An 18,302-nucleotide genomic window follows, 5' to 3' on the forward strand; every position below is an offset into this window, starting at 1 on the left:
GAAGCCGGACGTCTACGATTAAGTCAACTAAACGAATTAGAAGAATTAAGACATGAAGCATACGAAAATTCGTTAATCTATAAAGAAAGAACGAAGAAATGGCATGATAAAAGAATCAGAAATTCAAAAGAATTTAAAGAAGGAGACAGAGTTCTTCTTTTCAATTCACGATTCAAGCTATTTCCTGGAAAATTGAAATCAAGATGGTCTGGACCATTCATAGTCAAAAGAGTTTTCCCATACGGAACGATAGAATTAATAAATTCAAATGGGATTGAATTTAAAGTTAATGGTCACAGAGTTAAACATTACATACATGGTCCGATGGAAGTCGACAACGAAGTTAATCACAATTTCGACACCACAGCTAACTAAGTGTGGGGAGAATCAAGTCTTTAAAGGATAATATGTATTTCTGTTAGAGTTAGATTGTCTGTTTTCGTGTAGTTCTCGAAAATGGAACCCGAATGGTCTTTCCCTAGCAGACCCTAAAGAACTAGTCTTCTCCCCCCATTCTGAATTTTTATTTTTTTTTAGGTTTTTACGAAATGAAGACTGCCTGTGAACTAAACCATGGTCTAATGCTACACGCTTTGATCACTAAAAGAAATAATGACATACTCCCGAATGAATTAGTATCAGTAATCAGAGAAAGAATGGACGGAGTTAGAAAAGAATCCAGATGCGAAGATAATAAGTTACAATTTGGTAAAGGAAAATCAAAATCCGCAGCGAAAAGAAGAGCACGACACCTAGAACGATGTCACAAATGCGGAAAATGGTCACATGGAGGTAAATGTTCAAATAATCAAACCTATTCAAATACCGAATTTGTTACTTTATGCAGAGACGGACCGTTCATATGTTTAGAAGAAAAGACACTGAATGCTCGAGGTTACGCCTATGTAGCCATGGAAAACCAATTAAACCGACTATCTTATGAATGGAATAGATCATATAACTAAGAAATCTATTTCACAGGTATGTCTGTACAGTTTTTATTTTTATTTTTATTTTTAACCTTTTGATAATAAACGCTAATTTGTTCGCTAAAAAGTATTAAATTGGTATTGAATAAAATTAGGTTTGGCGACCGAAATTATTGATATCATTCAAAAATTTATTACATCACTGCGAAATTTAACGTTTATTCTTAAGGTATAAATATCTTTAATCAATCAACCCAAAATATTTCAAAAATTCGTCATGAGTTAAATTAGGTCTTGGAACCGAAATTACTTTACCGAAAAGAGGGGCGCATATTTTTGATAATATTTGATTAATTAAAGTGGGATAAAAAGAAGAAAAAAAAGATTTTTAAATTTATTTTTTTACCATGTTTTTAAAATTAATATTTAAATCTTAAATTAATATATTTAAAATTGTAAATATTTGAAAAATTAATATAAGTTTGATATGAATTTATAAATTTTTAAATTAAGTCTGGTGTGAATTTTTAAAATATGAATTTTTAATTTTATGCATTTCAAATTTTTAGTTTGGTGTGATTTTTTTTTTAATATTAATTTTGAATTTTATATTTAAATTGTGTGAATTTAAAAACAAAAATTTACTCTATCTCATTAAGTTAAAAATATGATCTTTAAAATTCGTCGTAAGTTGAAGACTAGGTCTTTGAACCGAAATTGCTTTACCCAAGGGAGGGACGAGAACTTTTATTATCATTATTTTTAATCTTTTTGATTTAAAGTATGTCAAAAACATTAAAAAACCCAAAAATCTTAGCTTTAAAACAATCGCTACAAAAAGACAAATTTTAAAATTTTGTCGAGAGACGGACTAGGACATCGATCCGAAACGACCTCGTCCTAAATAACAAGGGAAACAAAATTTTAAAATTAAATACTTAATTGTTTTATAAGTTAAAGATTAAAAAAAAAAAAAAAAAAAAAAGGAGAGCAAACTCCGCGACTCGCGGAGTTTTAAAGGGAAATCTCCGCGACTCGCGGAGGTACCGAAAATCAGAAAAAAAAAAAAAAAAAAGAGCTGAACGATCAGTACACTCCACAACTCAAAAACACAGCAAAAATACTGCGAAAACAGACCCGAAAAACCCGAGAAAAAACCCCAAAAATCCCAATTTTTAACCGTTAATCACCAAATCTTTTGCTAAAATCATGTTGAGAAGGATGCTATCTAAGAATTACTCAAGAAAAACGGTAAATTTCTACACCTAAACACCATTTAATTCGAAATTTGATGTTCTTGAGCTATTTTTTCCCCAATTTGATTTTGATGCTTTTTAGTGTAATTAGACTTAAATTGTTTATGTATTATGCTTGTATAACCTAGATTGATGCTGTTTAACATGATTAGAAGCCTTAAACTTCAAATTTTGAATAATCTAGGGTTTGTGTTCTTGAGCAATTTGGGGCTTTTTGATATAAACAGGTTATGGCCGATTTTTGTCATGAATTGTTGCTAAATTGAGTAGTGTAACATGTCTAGGTAGTTAAATGATCCAAACTTTGAGCCTAAATATGATTTTGAGAATTAAAGTGGACTTTTTCAAGTCTAAAATTCATGAACTTGATTTTTGAAAGATAATGCCATTTGAGACTTGTTTAATTGCTAGTAATGATTATTTTGACATGTTATTTGAGTTGAATGCTTATGAACTTGGCGAAAATTTTCGTATATGCTTATTTGAAAAAGTGTAGATTTGATAAAAATGTGAAAATGAGCTTAAGTTTGATATAAATTGATAATGTCATTGTAATTATTTTGATTGATGATTTTGCTGACACTAATGCATATTTGGATGCACAAAAATTGTGTTTGATGTGTTTTGCAGAATGAAAGGGGTGAATCTTCATCCCAAGCCCGCAATGCTCCTGCTGAGAATTTGGAACAACAGGAGGTGGATAACTACTACAAGCAGGATGTACCTCATCCAGTCATGACCTTTTCCGATATGCACTTGGAAGAATTGCACCCGAACCTGAGAATTGACAGACTTTGGATAGATTATCCAAAATATCAACGGGGTTTGCATACTCTTCACTCTAAGGTTGTTGAGGTACCGAGGGTCATAGAATGGGGACCCTTAGAAGCTGTAGAATTGGCCGGGCCAATTAGGGAATTACTTGTACAGAGTTTATCTTATGTACACAACAGGGTAAAACAACGCATTTTCAAAGACTGGCATTAAGTTCAGCAAAAGCAACTAATTTTGACGACAAGATGCAAAATATATGTGAAATAACAACAAGACGGAATGAACAAATGAGGTGCACCATTTATCATTCAGCAAACAAATACCAATATATTTGGAAACTTTGGTAAAATTTAATCATTTTCACACAAATCACCCTCAATAATTTAAATTGTTACTGATTTCTTGCAAATGAGGGCATTGCAAGATCTTAAGTGTGGGAAGGGATTAAATTCTTTCGGATTTTAAAAATTTTTACTTTATACACTTGGTTACCATTAAAAATACTAGTAAAGCAGTAGTTGTATTAGAATCTAGTGCTCTCTGATAAAAAAGAACAGCCCTAGTCTTATATACTGACTACCCAATTCTAGTAAAAATTTTCAAAATTTTCAATTAAATGAATTCAAATCATGTTTATACATATTTATGAACGATAAAACTAGGTTTTAACACCGAAATTATTGTTACCTCGGAAAGGACATAAATTAAGAAACAAACTAAAATGTAAAATTCATTTAAAATGGAATAGAGGACGATAAAAAGAAAAATAAAAAGCCAAGTGTGGGAAAATTTACCAAGTTATTTTAAACATATGTCACATATATCTGTAACAAACTGAAAATACTTTTGCTTTGGACTAAACTAAACTGCTCTACCTGATGAAAGAAAAGAAGAGATGGATCTACATGATGAATCAATTCCATCATTAAAAGGAAGTAAAGTCTTCCGAAAAAGACACGCGCTTCTTGATTTAGGTCATGAAGTTGTTGTCCAGACCAGCTGTAGGTTGACGAAAAATCTAGAAAAGTCATCACTAAAATCAGCAGGAAATCCACGGACCTCAGCATCAAACAGGGTCGCCAGGTGGTCAGATTTATCCTAACCATGAGAAGGATTTATCTCGTACAATGGGGGGGACACCGTGCAAATTAGCTTGATAAGACTAATGAATCAGATCTCCAGAAAGGATAATCTCCTTAAAGATCAAAAATCAGCTTTTAAGACTGATATTACTCAATCCTTGAGATTGACATTAAAGATTGAGAATTACAAACTCATGGAATTCAATGATATCTAAACTCGAGCTTGAACGAGAAAATATTTTGATCTAAAATACAAACCGATTTGTTTTCTGAAAACCCTATTTTCAATGCGTTCATTACCATTGAACGTAAAATCCTAGGAATTCACCTGGAATTCATTAGGTCACCTGAACTAAATCGGGTGTCAACCGTAAGAACGGTGGTTGCATAGCATGGTCAAAGACAGGACCTTGTGCCAGACCGAAAAATTATAAGGGTGAGCTTTACTATTGCTCCTACCAAGGATAGTAATTGCGTCCGACACGTTATAGACCATAATCAAAAGCATGTCACGGGACATTGCCTTAACAGTTGCTTGTTCAACGCTTTACTTTACAACCGGACGGTAATTTACCGAAAGGTAATATACGGGACAAGTAAACTGGACGTGTTGCTTTCCAAATACAAGGTTAGCAAGTGGGTGACACAAAACCGCAAGTTTTGAGCTAAAATTTTCAAATCTGAAACCCACCAAACCCACAAAAATATTTTGCAAACACCGGTAAAGGGTTATTCCGGAAAACTTATCTAGGGTAAAAACTAGATTTCAAAAGATCAAATGTTTTCATAAAGATCCAATTTCCTTAATGGATCTAAATTTTTATAGTCATGTGGGACTGTAAACCATATCGTTACTACCATTGTTTATACCGCCGTATAGAAATCACTGATGTACAAAGTGTGAAGAATAAAGAAGTGATTCTAGTATTTCAAGACGATATTGCTTGAGGACAAGCAACGCTCAAGTGTGGGAATATTTGATAATGCTAAAAACGAACATATATTTCATAGCATTATTCCTCAAGAAAGACAAGCTTTTAGTTGCAATTGTTCTATTTACAAGAGATATTCGTTTAAATAATAAAAGGTGAAGACAAAAGACAGATTCGACGAATTGAAGACGCAAACGACCAAAAAGCTCAAAAGTACAAAAGACAATCAAAAAGGTTCCAATTATTGATAAGAAACGTCTCGAAATTACAAGAGTACAAGATTCAAAACGCAAAGTACAAAATATAAAATTGTACGCAAGGACGTTCGAAAATCCGGAACCGGGACCAGAGTCAACTCTTAACGCTCGACGCAACGGACTAAAAATTACAAGTTAACTATGTATATAAATATAATATAATATATAATTAATTATATTAATTATATATATATGATATATATATATTAAAAACCGTCGGCAGAGAAAACTCCAAGGACTGAGCTGTAAAATTAACCTCAGCGACTCGCAGAGTTTGAAGTGGATTTTGCCGCGAGTCGCGGAGCCCCAAATTTCAACTCTGGCTATAAAGCCAACCGAATTCTGATCAAAATTCATCATCTTTTTCTTCTCTTATCATACGTAAAATTTATATTTATATTTATAATTTATATTTTAATTTTAATTATAATTCTAATAATAAGGGTATGTTAGCGAATGTTGTAAGGGTGTAAGTCGAAATTCTGTCCGTGTAACGCTACGCTATTTTTAATCATTGTAAGTTATGTTCAACCTTTTTATATTAATGTCTCGTAGCTAAGTTATTATTATGCTTATTTAAAACGAAGTAATCATGATGTTGGGCTAATTACTAAAATTGGGTAATTGGGCTTTGTACCATAATTGGGGTTTGGACAAAAGAACGACACTTGTGGAAATTAGACTATGGGCTATTAATGGGCTTTATATTTGTTTAACTAAATGAAAGTTTGTTAATGTTAATATAAAGATTTACAATTGGGCGTCCCTATAAATTACCATATACACTCGATCGGACACGATGGGCGGGGTATTTATATGTACGAATAATCGTTCATTTAACCGGACACGGGAATGGATTAATAGCCACTAGAATAATTAAAACAGGGGTGAAATTACATTCAAGGGTAATTGGTGTAATTGTTAACAAAGTAGTAAAACCTTGGTTTACACGCAGTCGATAACCTGGTGTATTCATTAAACAAAGTATTAAAACCTTGTTACAATTCGAATCCCCAATTAGTTGGAATATTTAACTTCGGGTATAATAATAATTTGACAAGGACACTTGCACTTTATATTTATGACTGATGGACTGTTATGGACAAAAACCAGACGGACATATTAAATAATCCAGGACAAAGGACAATTAACCCATGGGCATAAAACTAAAATCAACACGTCAAACATCATGATTACGGAAGTTTAAATAAGCATAATTCTTTTATTTCATATTTAATTTCCTTTATTTTATATTTAATTGCACTTCTAATTATCGCACTTTTATTTATTGTTATTTAATCGCACTTTTAATTATCGTACTTTTTAATTATCGCAATTTTATTTTATCGCATTTTTATTATTCGCAATTTCATTATCGTTATTTACTTTACGCTTTAATTTAAGTCTTGTATTTATTTTATATTTTACATTAGGTTTTAACTGCGACTAAAGTCTTAAAATCGACAAACCGGTCATTAAACGGTAAAAACCCCCCTTTATAATAATAATATTACTTATATATATATTTGTATTTTTAATAAAAGTAAACTAATATAGCGTTGAGCTTTGTTTAAAGATTTCCCTGTGAAACGAACCGGACTTACTAAAAACTACACTACTGTACGATTAGGTACACTGCCTATAAGTGTTGTAGCAAGGTTTAAGTATATCCATTCTATAAATAAATAAATATCTTGTGTAAAATTGTATCGTATTTAATAGTTTTTCCTAGTAAAATATAAACTATTTTGTATACACCTCGCATAACATCAATCACCCACACATATATAAAGTTTAAGTACTCGTGCCTAGTAAGTAAAACATAAACAGCGCATGTTTTCTCAGTCCCAAAAATAGTTAAAGTAAAAAGGGAGCTATAACTCACAGTGAAAATGCGGTAAAAGTCGATACAAGGTAAGTAAACAAGTAAGTCGGTCCGAAAGGTCCTCAACCTATGTCAAAAGTTACTAAGTCAGTAAGTTGTCCCAAAAGGGTTTAAAAGTACGTAAGTTAAATCATAAGTGTCATCATCATCAACATCATACGTAAAAAGTAAAGTAAGATTTAAATCAAGAATAGAGATCGAAACAAAGGCTGACTTCGTTCAGCTGCTACGACATCTATACAAACTGAAATGACATGAGACCAGTGGCCAATGCTCCGTATATGAGTCCTTTAACCGCTTACCAATTTGTAGAACCTAACTCGTCTTCATTTGACCGTGGCGACGGTTTAAGTGCGAGTAGGTCAGAAATTTCAGCACAACGTTACATGGGCGTAGTGACTTTCGGAAGGCTATAAATCCTAAAATGTATATCGGATTAAGACGAGGTCCAAATGGAAAATCATCTACTCGAACTGAAATAACTGAAAATCAACTTTTACAATAGCCCAGGTGATTGATCAGATCCAGAAAACAGTAAACAATGCTCCGGTAGGGTTCTTGGTGCTTGATGCTCATCACGGTTCTCATCCTTGATGCTTATAGCTTCAAGTGTACAACTCGTTGATGTGTTTGCATCACTATGGCCAAGGTTCTACCATCAACACACAATGATCAAGACTAAGAATCAAAACACAACTCATGTGAGAGTTTGAGCAAGGTGATGAACCAAAGTTGCATCACTTTTCTTAGTTTCAACACAATTACAAGTCTTATTAAGCTATAAACTTTGAATTAAACTAAATAAGCAAGACCCTAAGCTAGAGAGCTTAGATCTTAACTAGTCATTAAAGATCTTAGACTAAAAAGTCTAGATCCCATGTTCTTGGTGAAACCCTAAGTCAAAACACTTAGACTTTCCACTTTACACAACCATAAGCTATGAAACTTAGATTTTGTAAAGTAAAGTGAGCATAAATAAATAAATTCTTGTTTTAACAAGTTATATGACCATAAGTTATATATCTTAGATCAATCTTACATGTGTGAAAGTTATAAACTAGTAAGCCTAAACTTTCTTGTTCTTGAACCTTCAAAGTTAGAATTTGGTTACAAAATTTATGAGATCAAAGTTAACAAGTAATCTTTGACCAAGTAACTCAAACAAATCAAATTCCATAACAATAATAATAGATTTAAAGTTAAAAGTAAATAAGTTCAAGTAAGGATCCTTTATGTAAAAAAGATATCAAGTCATAAACTTGAATCTTCATGAAATTAACTTCAAAGTTCCAATACTTGAATATAAAGAAGATCATAAAGTAACTTGATCTTAAAAGTTGTAATAAGTTCATGTAGAATCAAAAGCTACAAAGCTTTGATCCTTGTTCTTGCTTCTTTATCATAAAAGAGATCAAAGAATGCAAGATCACATGAGGATTGAAGTTATAAAAACCAAAATCCAAAAATAGATAATGATGATGGTGATTTACGGTTTTGGGAAGAAAAAAGGAAGAGAAAAAGATTCAAACCTTCAAGTTTTCTTCAAGAAATGATGAGAGAAAGTAGAGAGAAAATTGAGTGGATAAGTGTGTGTGTTTGAAATGAAGTGAATGAGAATGTAATAAGCCTTAAAAAAAATAAAGTGAGGGTGTGTGTGTGTTGGGTGGCCGACGGCCAAGGGAGCAGGGGGGACCATGGCTTGCTATTGGATGGTGGTACATGGTGGTGGTTGTACATGTTGGGTGGTTTGAGACATAATACTAGTATTAGTACACAAGCATGCATGATAATTGTCTCATTACTTCATGGACTTAATTATTAATTTCATGGGCTAATTAACCCATTAAGTGGTCCACTAAGTTGAGTAGGTTGGGCCATGAAAGTACAATAAGGTAACTGGTAAGCCCAAGTAAACACCTAAGCATAATTAAGGAACTGTAAAACTATGTAATTGTCATTAATAAGCAACAATTACATTTACGTAGCCATAATATCCCAATCATGGCAAAAGTTTATAGTGTACCAAGTTCGTAGCTCGTTTTAATCAATAAGTGACACTAATGGTCGTAAATGAAATCAAGGATCACGTTCAGTAACCTACTACTTAAAAACACGTTATAAGGCATCAACGAAAGTAATTAACAAAATTAATGATCCCAATAGTTAATCTAACTTAGCACGCACAAATACGCAGTTTCGTAAAAGTAACAAGTAATCATATAAGTCGAAGAAGTCGGGTCGTTACATTACCCACCTGTTAATGAAAATTTCATCCCGAAATTTAAGTTGAGGTAGGTGGTGGAGTCGGAAATAGGTGAGGATACTTCTGCATCATTTGATCCTCTCGTTCCCAAGTAAACTCGGGTCCTCGTTTTGCATTCCATCGGACTCGAACGATAGGAATCTTGTTGCGTTTCAAGGTTTTGACCTCACGGTCCATAATTTCGACGGGTTCTTCCACGAAGTGGAGTTTGTCATCAATCGAAAACTTTTCTAGTGGTATGACAAGTTCTGGCTCAGCAAGACAATTCTTCAGATTCGACACGTGGAAAGTAGGATGAATGGAGCTCAATTGTGTCTGAAGATCCAAACGGTAAGCAACGGGTCTAATACGCTCCAAGATTTCAAAAGGACCAATATATCGCGGATTTAACTTCCCACGCTTTCCGAAACGGATTACACCTTTCAAAAGGTCCGACTTTCAACATAACACGGTCACCCACGTTGAATTCGAAGTCTTTTCGTTTAAGGTCGGCATAACTCTTTTGACGATCACGGGCCGTCTTGAGTGATGTCATAGCGTGGGGGTACGAAATAGTGTATATTTTACTAGGAAAAACTATTAAATACGATACATTTTTACACAAGTTATTTATTTATTTACAGATGGGATATACCTAAACCTTGCTACAACACTATAGGCAGTGTACCTAATCGTAGAGTAGTGTAGTTTTTAGTAAGTCCGGTTCGTTCCACAGGGAGTTGGCTTATTTCACACTATATTTTAAACAATTATATTCGTACAAAATATATTATATTAATAATATATAAAAGGGGGTTTTACCGTTTAATGACCGGTTTGTCGATTTTATATTTTAAGCGAAGCGTAAAGTAAATTTAATTAACAAAATAAAATAAATAACAAAAAATATAAATGACGAATAATTAAAGGTGCGATGAAATATAAAATAAAATAATTATGCTTATTTAAACTTCCATAATCATGATGTTTGATGTGTTGATTTTTAGTTTATTCCCATGGGTTAATTGTTCTTTGTCCTGGATTATTTAATATGCCCGTCTGGTTTTTGTCCATAACAGTCCATCAGTCATAAATATAAAGTGCGAGTGTCCTCGTCAAATTATCCTTATATCCGAAGTCAAATATTCCAACTAATTGGGGACTTAAACTGTAACAAGGTTTTAATACTTTGTTTAATAATTACACCAGGATATCGACTGCGTGTGATAATGCTAAAAACTAACATATATTTCATAGCATTATTCCGCAAGAAAAACAAGCTTTTAGTTGCAATTGTTCTATTTAAAAGTGATATTCGTTTAAATAATAAAAGGTGAAGACAAAAGACAGATTCGACGAATTGAAGACGCAAAGGTCCAAAAAGCTCAAAAGTACAAAATACAATCAAAGTGGTTCCAATTATTAATAAGAAACGTCTCGAAATTACAAGAGTACAAGATTCAAAACGCAAAGTACAAGATATTAAATTATTCGCAAGGACGTTCGAAAATCCAGAACCGGGACCAGAGTCAACTCTCAACGCTCGACGCAACGGACTAAAAATTACAAGTTAACTATGTATATAAATATAATATAATATATAATTAATTATATTAATTATATATATATATTATATTTATAAAATAAATCGTCGGCAAACAAAGAGCCAAGGTGGGTGAGCTGTAAAAACAAGCTCCGCGACTCGCGGAGTTTGAAGAAGGAAAGGGCCGCGAGTCGCGGAGCCCCAAAAACTGAAACTCCCTATAAAATCCAACGAATTCTGATCATTTTTAATATCAATATATATCCATCCATCTATCTATACGTAATATTTATATTTATAATTTATATTTTAATTTTAATTTTAATTCTAATAATAAGGGTATGTTAGCGAATGTTGTAAGGGTGTAAGTCAAAATTCTGTCCGTGTAACGCTACGCTATTTTTAATCATTGTAAGTTATGTTCAACCTTTTTACATTAATGTCTCGTAGATAAGTTATTATTATGCTTATTTAATCTGAAGTAATCATGATGTTGGGCTAATTATTAAAATTGGGTAATTGGGCTTTGTACCATAATTGGGGTTTGTACAAAAGAACGACACTTGTGGAAATTAGACTATGGGCTATTAATGGGCTTTATATTTGTTTAACTAAATGATAGTTTGTTAATTTTAATATAAAGATTTAAAATTGGACGTCCCTATAAATAACCATATACATTCGATCGGACACGATGGGCGGGGTATTTATATGTACGAATAATCGTTCATTTAACCGGACACGGGAATGGATTAATAGCCACTAGAATTATTAAAACAGGGGTGAAATTATGTACAAGGACACTTGGCATAATTGTTAACAAAGTATTAAAACTTTGGGTTACACTCAGTCGACATCCTGGTGTAATTATTAAACAAAGTATTAAAATCTTGTTACAGTTTAAGTCCCCAATTAGTTGAAATATTTGACTTCGGGTATAAGGATAATTTGACGAGGACACTCGCACTTTATATTTAAGACTGATGGACTGTTATGGACAAAAACCAGACGGACATATTAAATAATCCAGGACAAAGGACAATTAACCCATGGGCATAAAACTAAAATCAACACGTCAAACATCATGATTACGGAAGTTTAAATAAGCATAATTCTTTTATTTCATATTTAATTTCCTTTATTTTATATTTAATTGCACTTCTAATTATCGCATTTTTATTTATTGTTATTGTATTTAATTGTACTTTTAATTATCGTACTTTTTAATTATCGCAAGTTTATTTTATCGCACTTTTATTATTCGCAATTTCATTATCGTTATTTACTTTACGCTTTAAATTAAGTCTTTTATTTATTTAATATTTTACATTTGGTTTTAACTGCGACTAAAATTTTAAAATCGACAAACCGGTCATTAAACGGTAAAAACCCCCCTTTATAATAATAATATTACTTATATATATTTGTATTTTTATAAATTAAACTAATATAGCGTTAAGCTTTGATTAAAAGATTTTCCCTGTGGAACGAACCGGACTTACTAAAAACTACACTACTGTACGATTAGGTACACTGCCTATAAGTGTTGTAGCAAGGTTTAAGTATATCCATTCAATAAATAAATAAATATCTTGTGTAAAATTTTATCGTATTTAATAGTATTTCCTTGTAAAATTTAATAGTATTTTATACCCCTTAGCTTTAACTATCAAGTATTTTTGGCGCCGCTGTCGGGGACAATCTAGCTTAAAAGCCGGAAGCGCAACGCTAATAAATATATAAAAAAAAAGATTTTTTATTTTTAGTTTACTTTTATAAAAATACGTTTTTGTAAAAATAAGTTTTAAATATTCAAAAACATAAAAAGAAAAACAAAAATATAAATACTTTTAAGAGTTTGTTAAATATTTAAGTTTTATAAAGTTTCTTTATTTTTATTTTATATAAAGTTTATTTAAGTGTTAAATATTTTGTTTTTATTTAAAACATAATAAAATATATATATATATATATATATATATATATATATATATATATATATATATATATATATATATATATATATATATATATATATATATAATCTGAAACCTGTCAAACGAAGCTACCTTATCTGAAATTTGAAACCCCGCGACTCGCGGAGTTTTCCAGCTTCGAGCACCGCAACTCGCGGAACCATCTGACACGGGCCACACAGAAACCCTAACAGCATTTATTACGGTGTAATTATTATTTATTATTATTATTAACCCTAATTACTTAATTATTATTATAATTAGTTTTAAATTTTTCAAATAAATTGTATTTTAAATTTTAATTAGTTAATTAGTTTATAAAATTAATAGTTTTATAAATTAAATAATATAAAAATAATATTTTTATAAAAATTGTAATTTTCACAACTTTTAGTATATTTTTATATTTTGTCCCTTTTTAATTCTTTAGCGTAATATTTGTATTTTTCGCTCGTATTTAGTTTTAAACTTAGTTTTTGCCATAGTTATTTTTATTTATAGATTTTTAAGCTTTGCCGTAAAATCCCTTAAGTGCTTTTTCTTTAGACTAAGATCTAGGTGCTTTAGAATTTTGCGACGCCTTTTTAAGTTTTAGTACCTTTTTAAGTTATTTCCATTTGGGATATAGTTTTACTTGTAAGCTTTAATATTTTTCGACGCCTTTTACCTATGTATCAATTATCATTCCAATTAGTAATCTCAATTTGCGATTATAATTTAAAGTTAGTGATAGCAATAAGGTTGGGTTAGTCGAGTGTTTTTAAGTTCTATAAGTCATTTTTTTTTCTTTCTTATTTTTCGACGCCTTTTATTTTTCAACCCTTTTTATTTTTCGACCTTTTTCGACGCGCTCTTTTTCTTTCTTATTTCTCGCTATTCTAGTTTTAAGGACATAGATTTTTATTCTACTTCTTATCTAAATTTCTTAAAATTACGAAAATTTATTTTAAGTGGTTAAATTGATAGACATCAAAATTTTCTGGTTCGTAGTAATAGTTGGATTTGTACGTGGACCGGGTTATTGGAGCCAAACAGTCCTCAATTATATTGAGACCTAACGAATCCTGCCCCTCTGCTGCATCTTTTGGCTATTCGAAACGTGGGCAAAATCAGAAAAGTCTATTGATTGGATAACTTATATAATTTTTCTTTCCTTTTAAAAACTAATAGGATATTCAGTGAATGCACCGAGCAAGACGTTCACCACCTTTTGTACGTTCACCACCTATAACTAGATCAAGACATCTAGCAAATATTACCGCCGTTGATTTTTCTTTAGAATCGTCATCCAGTCAACCAAGTACTCCAATTCAAATTTCCGATAATCCATTTTTTGAACCCGACCTCACAATTGAGAATCCGGAGAATATTCAGGGACGATTCATATATCCTGAACCCCTAAATTTTCCTCCGGAACCAAAAAATCATTCAAACAGAGATTGTTGATGAACGAACCATTAAATCAGAATCCTCTAGTGATTCGGATTCAACAAATTCAATTATGGAGAATTTGTAACCTTTAAGTATGGAAGACCGAATGAGAGCTAAACGCACTGGCCAAGGTCACGCAATTACTCATCCAGACATTAATGCGCCAGATTATAAAATCAAAGGACAAATTCTACACATGGTGACTAATCAATGCCAATTTAGTGGTGCGCCGAAGGAAGATCCAAATGAACATCTTCGTACCTTTAATAGGATCTGCACTCTATTTAAATTAAGAGAAGTTGAGGATGAACAGATATATCTCATGTTATTTCCCTGGACTTTAAAGGGAGAAGCCAAAGATTGGTTGGAATCGTTACCTGAAGGGGCGATTGATACATGGGACGTTTTAGTTGAAAAATTTCTTAAACAATTCTTTCCGGCATCTAAAGCCGTAAGACTTCAAGGAGAAATTGTTACGTTCACACAGAAACCGAATGAAACTCTATATGAGGCGTGGACAAGATTTGGAAAGTTATTAAGAGGATGTCCGCAACATGGTTTATACACCTGTCAAATAGTACAAATATTCTACCAAGGATGCGACATCACTACAAGAAAAGACATCGATATAGCAGCTGGTGGTTCTATTATGAAGAAAACCGAAACTGATGCTTACAAAATTATTGATAACACTGCTTCCCACTCACATGAGTGGTACAAAGAAAAAGATATCGTTAGATCATCTAAAGCAGCTAGAGCCGATTCTAGCCATGACTTAGATTCCATTTCCGCAAAGATAGATGCTGTCGAGAGACGAATGGAAAAGATGACTAAGGATATCCACTCAATACGAATTAGTTGTGAGCAGTGTGGAGGACCACATTTGACAAAAGATTGTCTCAGTATTGAATTAACAATGGAACAAAGAGAGAATATTTCATACATAAACCAAAGGCCTGGAAATAATTATCAGAATAATTATCAACCGCCAAGATCGATTTACAATCAAAACCAGAATTATAACAGAAATGTTCCATACAACAACCAACAAGGTCCTAGCAATCAACAAGTATCCAATAATACTTACAACCAGCAAAGACCTAATTTTCAAAACAAACCACCACAAACCGATGATAAAAAGTCGAATTTAGAATATATGATGACGAAGCTAGTTGAAACTCAAACGCAGTTTTTCACATCTCAAAAACAAACTAATGAACAAAATGCTCAAGCATTTAGAAATCAACAAGCTTCTATTCAAAACTTGGAACAAGAAGTAAGTAACCTAGCAAGGTTAATAGGTGAAAGAAAACCGAGAAGTTTACCAAGTGATACAAATGCAAACCCCCGGAATGAAACAGCTAAAGCCATTACCACAAGAAGTGGTACAACACTTAAACCACCTGAAATACCTGTAACTTCTGATGAAACTATTCCTACTCTACAAGAACCACAACCTGAACAAGATAAGGAAAAAGAACCAGCAGTTGAATAGGTTAATGAAGATAACACAGCTAAGGATAAACCTTATGTTAAACCATACCAACCACCACTTCCTTACCCAAGTAAAATGAAGAAAGAGAAACTTGAAGCCGAGCAATCCAAATTCTTGGATATGTTTAAACAGATAAATGTAAATCTTCCTTTCATTGATGTGATTTCAGGAATGCCTAGATATGCTAAATTTCTGAAAGATCTAATCTCGAATAGAAAGAAAATGGAAGAACTCTCGGCTGTTACTATGAATGCTAATTGTTCAGCAGTGCTGTTGAATAAGATACCAGAAAAATTATCTGATCCAGGAAGTTTCACAATTCCATGTTTTCTGGGTAGTCTTTGTTCAATAGAAGCATTGGCAGACTTAGGTGCTAGTATAAATTTAATGCCGTATTCACTATACGCTAAACTAGACCTTGGAGAATTGAAACCAACAAGAATAAGCATACACTAGCCGATCGATCAATAAAATATCCTAGAGGGATAATGGAGAACATGCTAGTTAAAGTTGGTACTTTAGTATTTCCAGTAGATTTTGTTGTTCTAGACATGGAAGAAGATTCTCAAGTTCCTCTCATATTAGGAAGACCATTCTTAAACACGGCTAAAGCAATGATAGACGTGTTTGGTAAAATATTGACCCTAAGTATAGAGGATGAGAGGGTTACCTTTTCAGTTGATAGAGCAATGCAACAACCGCAATCTGCAGATGATACATGTCATTATATTCAAACTATAGATTCACATGCAGAATTGTTAGAAGAATTTCCAGAATTACAAGGAACAGGAGAATGTTCTTTAGGAGAAGGTAATGAACCAATTGATGAAGCTGAAATGTTAGCTACACTAATAGCTAATGGATATGAACCAACAACAGAAGAAATTCAAATGCTAAAAGAAGAAGACAGATATCGATATAAATCATCGATAGAAGAACCTCCGAAATTAGAGTTAAAGCCACTTCCAAACCATTTGGAATACGCTTATTTGCATGGTGAATCTGAATTACCTGTAATAATATCGTCTTCTCTTACTGAAAATGAGAAATCACAACTCATTTCTGTGTTGAAAACTCATAAACCAGCCATTGCATGGAAGATTCATGATATAAAAGGAATAAGTCCTTCGTATTGCACACATAAAATCCTTATGAAAGAAGGTCATAAAACGTATGTGCAACGCCAACGAAGACTAAATCAATATGCAAGATGTTGTTAAAAAGAAATAATTAAACTGTTAGATGCAGATTTAATTTATCCAATCTCTGATAGTCTATGGGTAAGCCCAGTTCAATGCGTGCCTAAGAAGGGTGGCATGACTGTCATTACAAATGAAAAAAATGAGCTTATTCCTACTAGGACTGTAACAGGATGGCGTGTGTGTATTGATTATAGAAAATTAAATGACGCCACCAGAAAAGATCACTTTCCCTTACCTTTCATTGATCAAATGTTGGAAAGGCTAGCCGGAAATAGTTACTATTGCTTTCTTGATGGATTTTCCGGATATTTTCAAATTCCAATAGCACCCGAAGACCAAGAGAAAACCACGTTCACGTGCCCTTATGGTACTTTTGCTTATAAACGCATGCCATTTGGACTTTGCAACGCCCCTGCAACCTTTCAAAGGTGCATGATGTCGATTTTTCACGACATGATAGAAGAATGCATGGAAGTTTTCATGGATGACTTTTCAGTCTTCGGTGATACATTTGAATCATGTCTAGCTAATCTTGAACGAATGCTTATTAGATGTGAACAATCAAATCTAGTACTTAATTGGGAAAAATGCCATTTCATGGTTAAAGAAAGCATCGTTCTTGGACATAAAATCTCAAAGGAAGGAATTGAAGTGGATAGAGCTAAAGTAGATGTAATTGCTAAACTTCCACATCCCACCAATGTTAGAGGAGTTAGGAGTTTTCAAGGGCATGCCGGTTTTTACCGACGTTTCATAAAAGATTTTTCTAAAATTGCCACTCCTATGAATAAACTCCTAGAAAAGGATGCTCCATTCATCTTTTCAGATGAATGTATCAAATATTTTAATATTCTTAAAGAGAAACTCACTAATGCGCCGATCATGATAATACCAAATTGGAATCTACCGTTTGAACTAATGTGCGATGCAAGTGATTTTGCAATGGGAGCCGTTTTAGGACAAAGGATTGAAAAATGATTTCAACCTATATATTATGCTAGTAAGACGTTACAAGGAGCACAAACAAATTACACAACTACTGAAAAAGAACTCCTTGCTATTGTCTTTGCTTTTGACAAATTTCGATCATATCTCGTTCTAGCAAAAACGGTGGTCTATACCGACCATTCTGCTCTTAGATACCTATTTTCGAAACAAGATGTCAAACCAAGATTAATCCGTTGGATCTTACTCTTACAAGAATTCGATATTGAAATCCGAGATAAAAGAGGAGCAGAAAATCTCGCCGCTGATCATCTTTCTCGTCTTGAAAATCCTGAATTAGAAGTTTTAAATGA

Source organism: Rutidosis leptorrhynchoides, chromosome 4 (assembly GCF_046630445.1).
Source record: "Rutidosis leptorrhynchoides isolate AG116_Rl617_1_P2 chromosome 4, CSIRO_AGI_Rlap_v1, whole genome shotgun sequence".
Taxonomy (NCBI): Eukaryota; Viridiplantae; Streptophyta; class Magnoliopsida; order Asterales; family Asteraceae; genus Rutidosis; species Rutidosis leptorrhynchoides.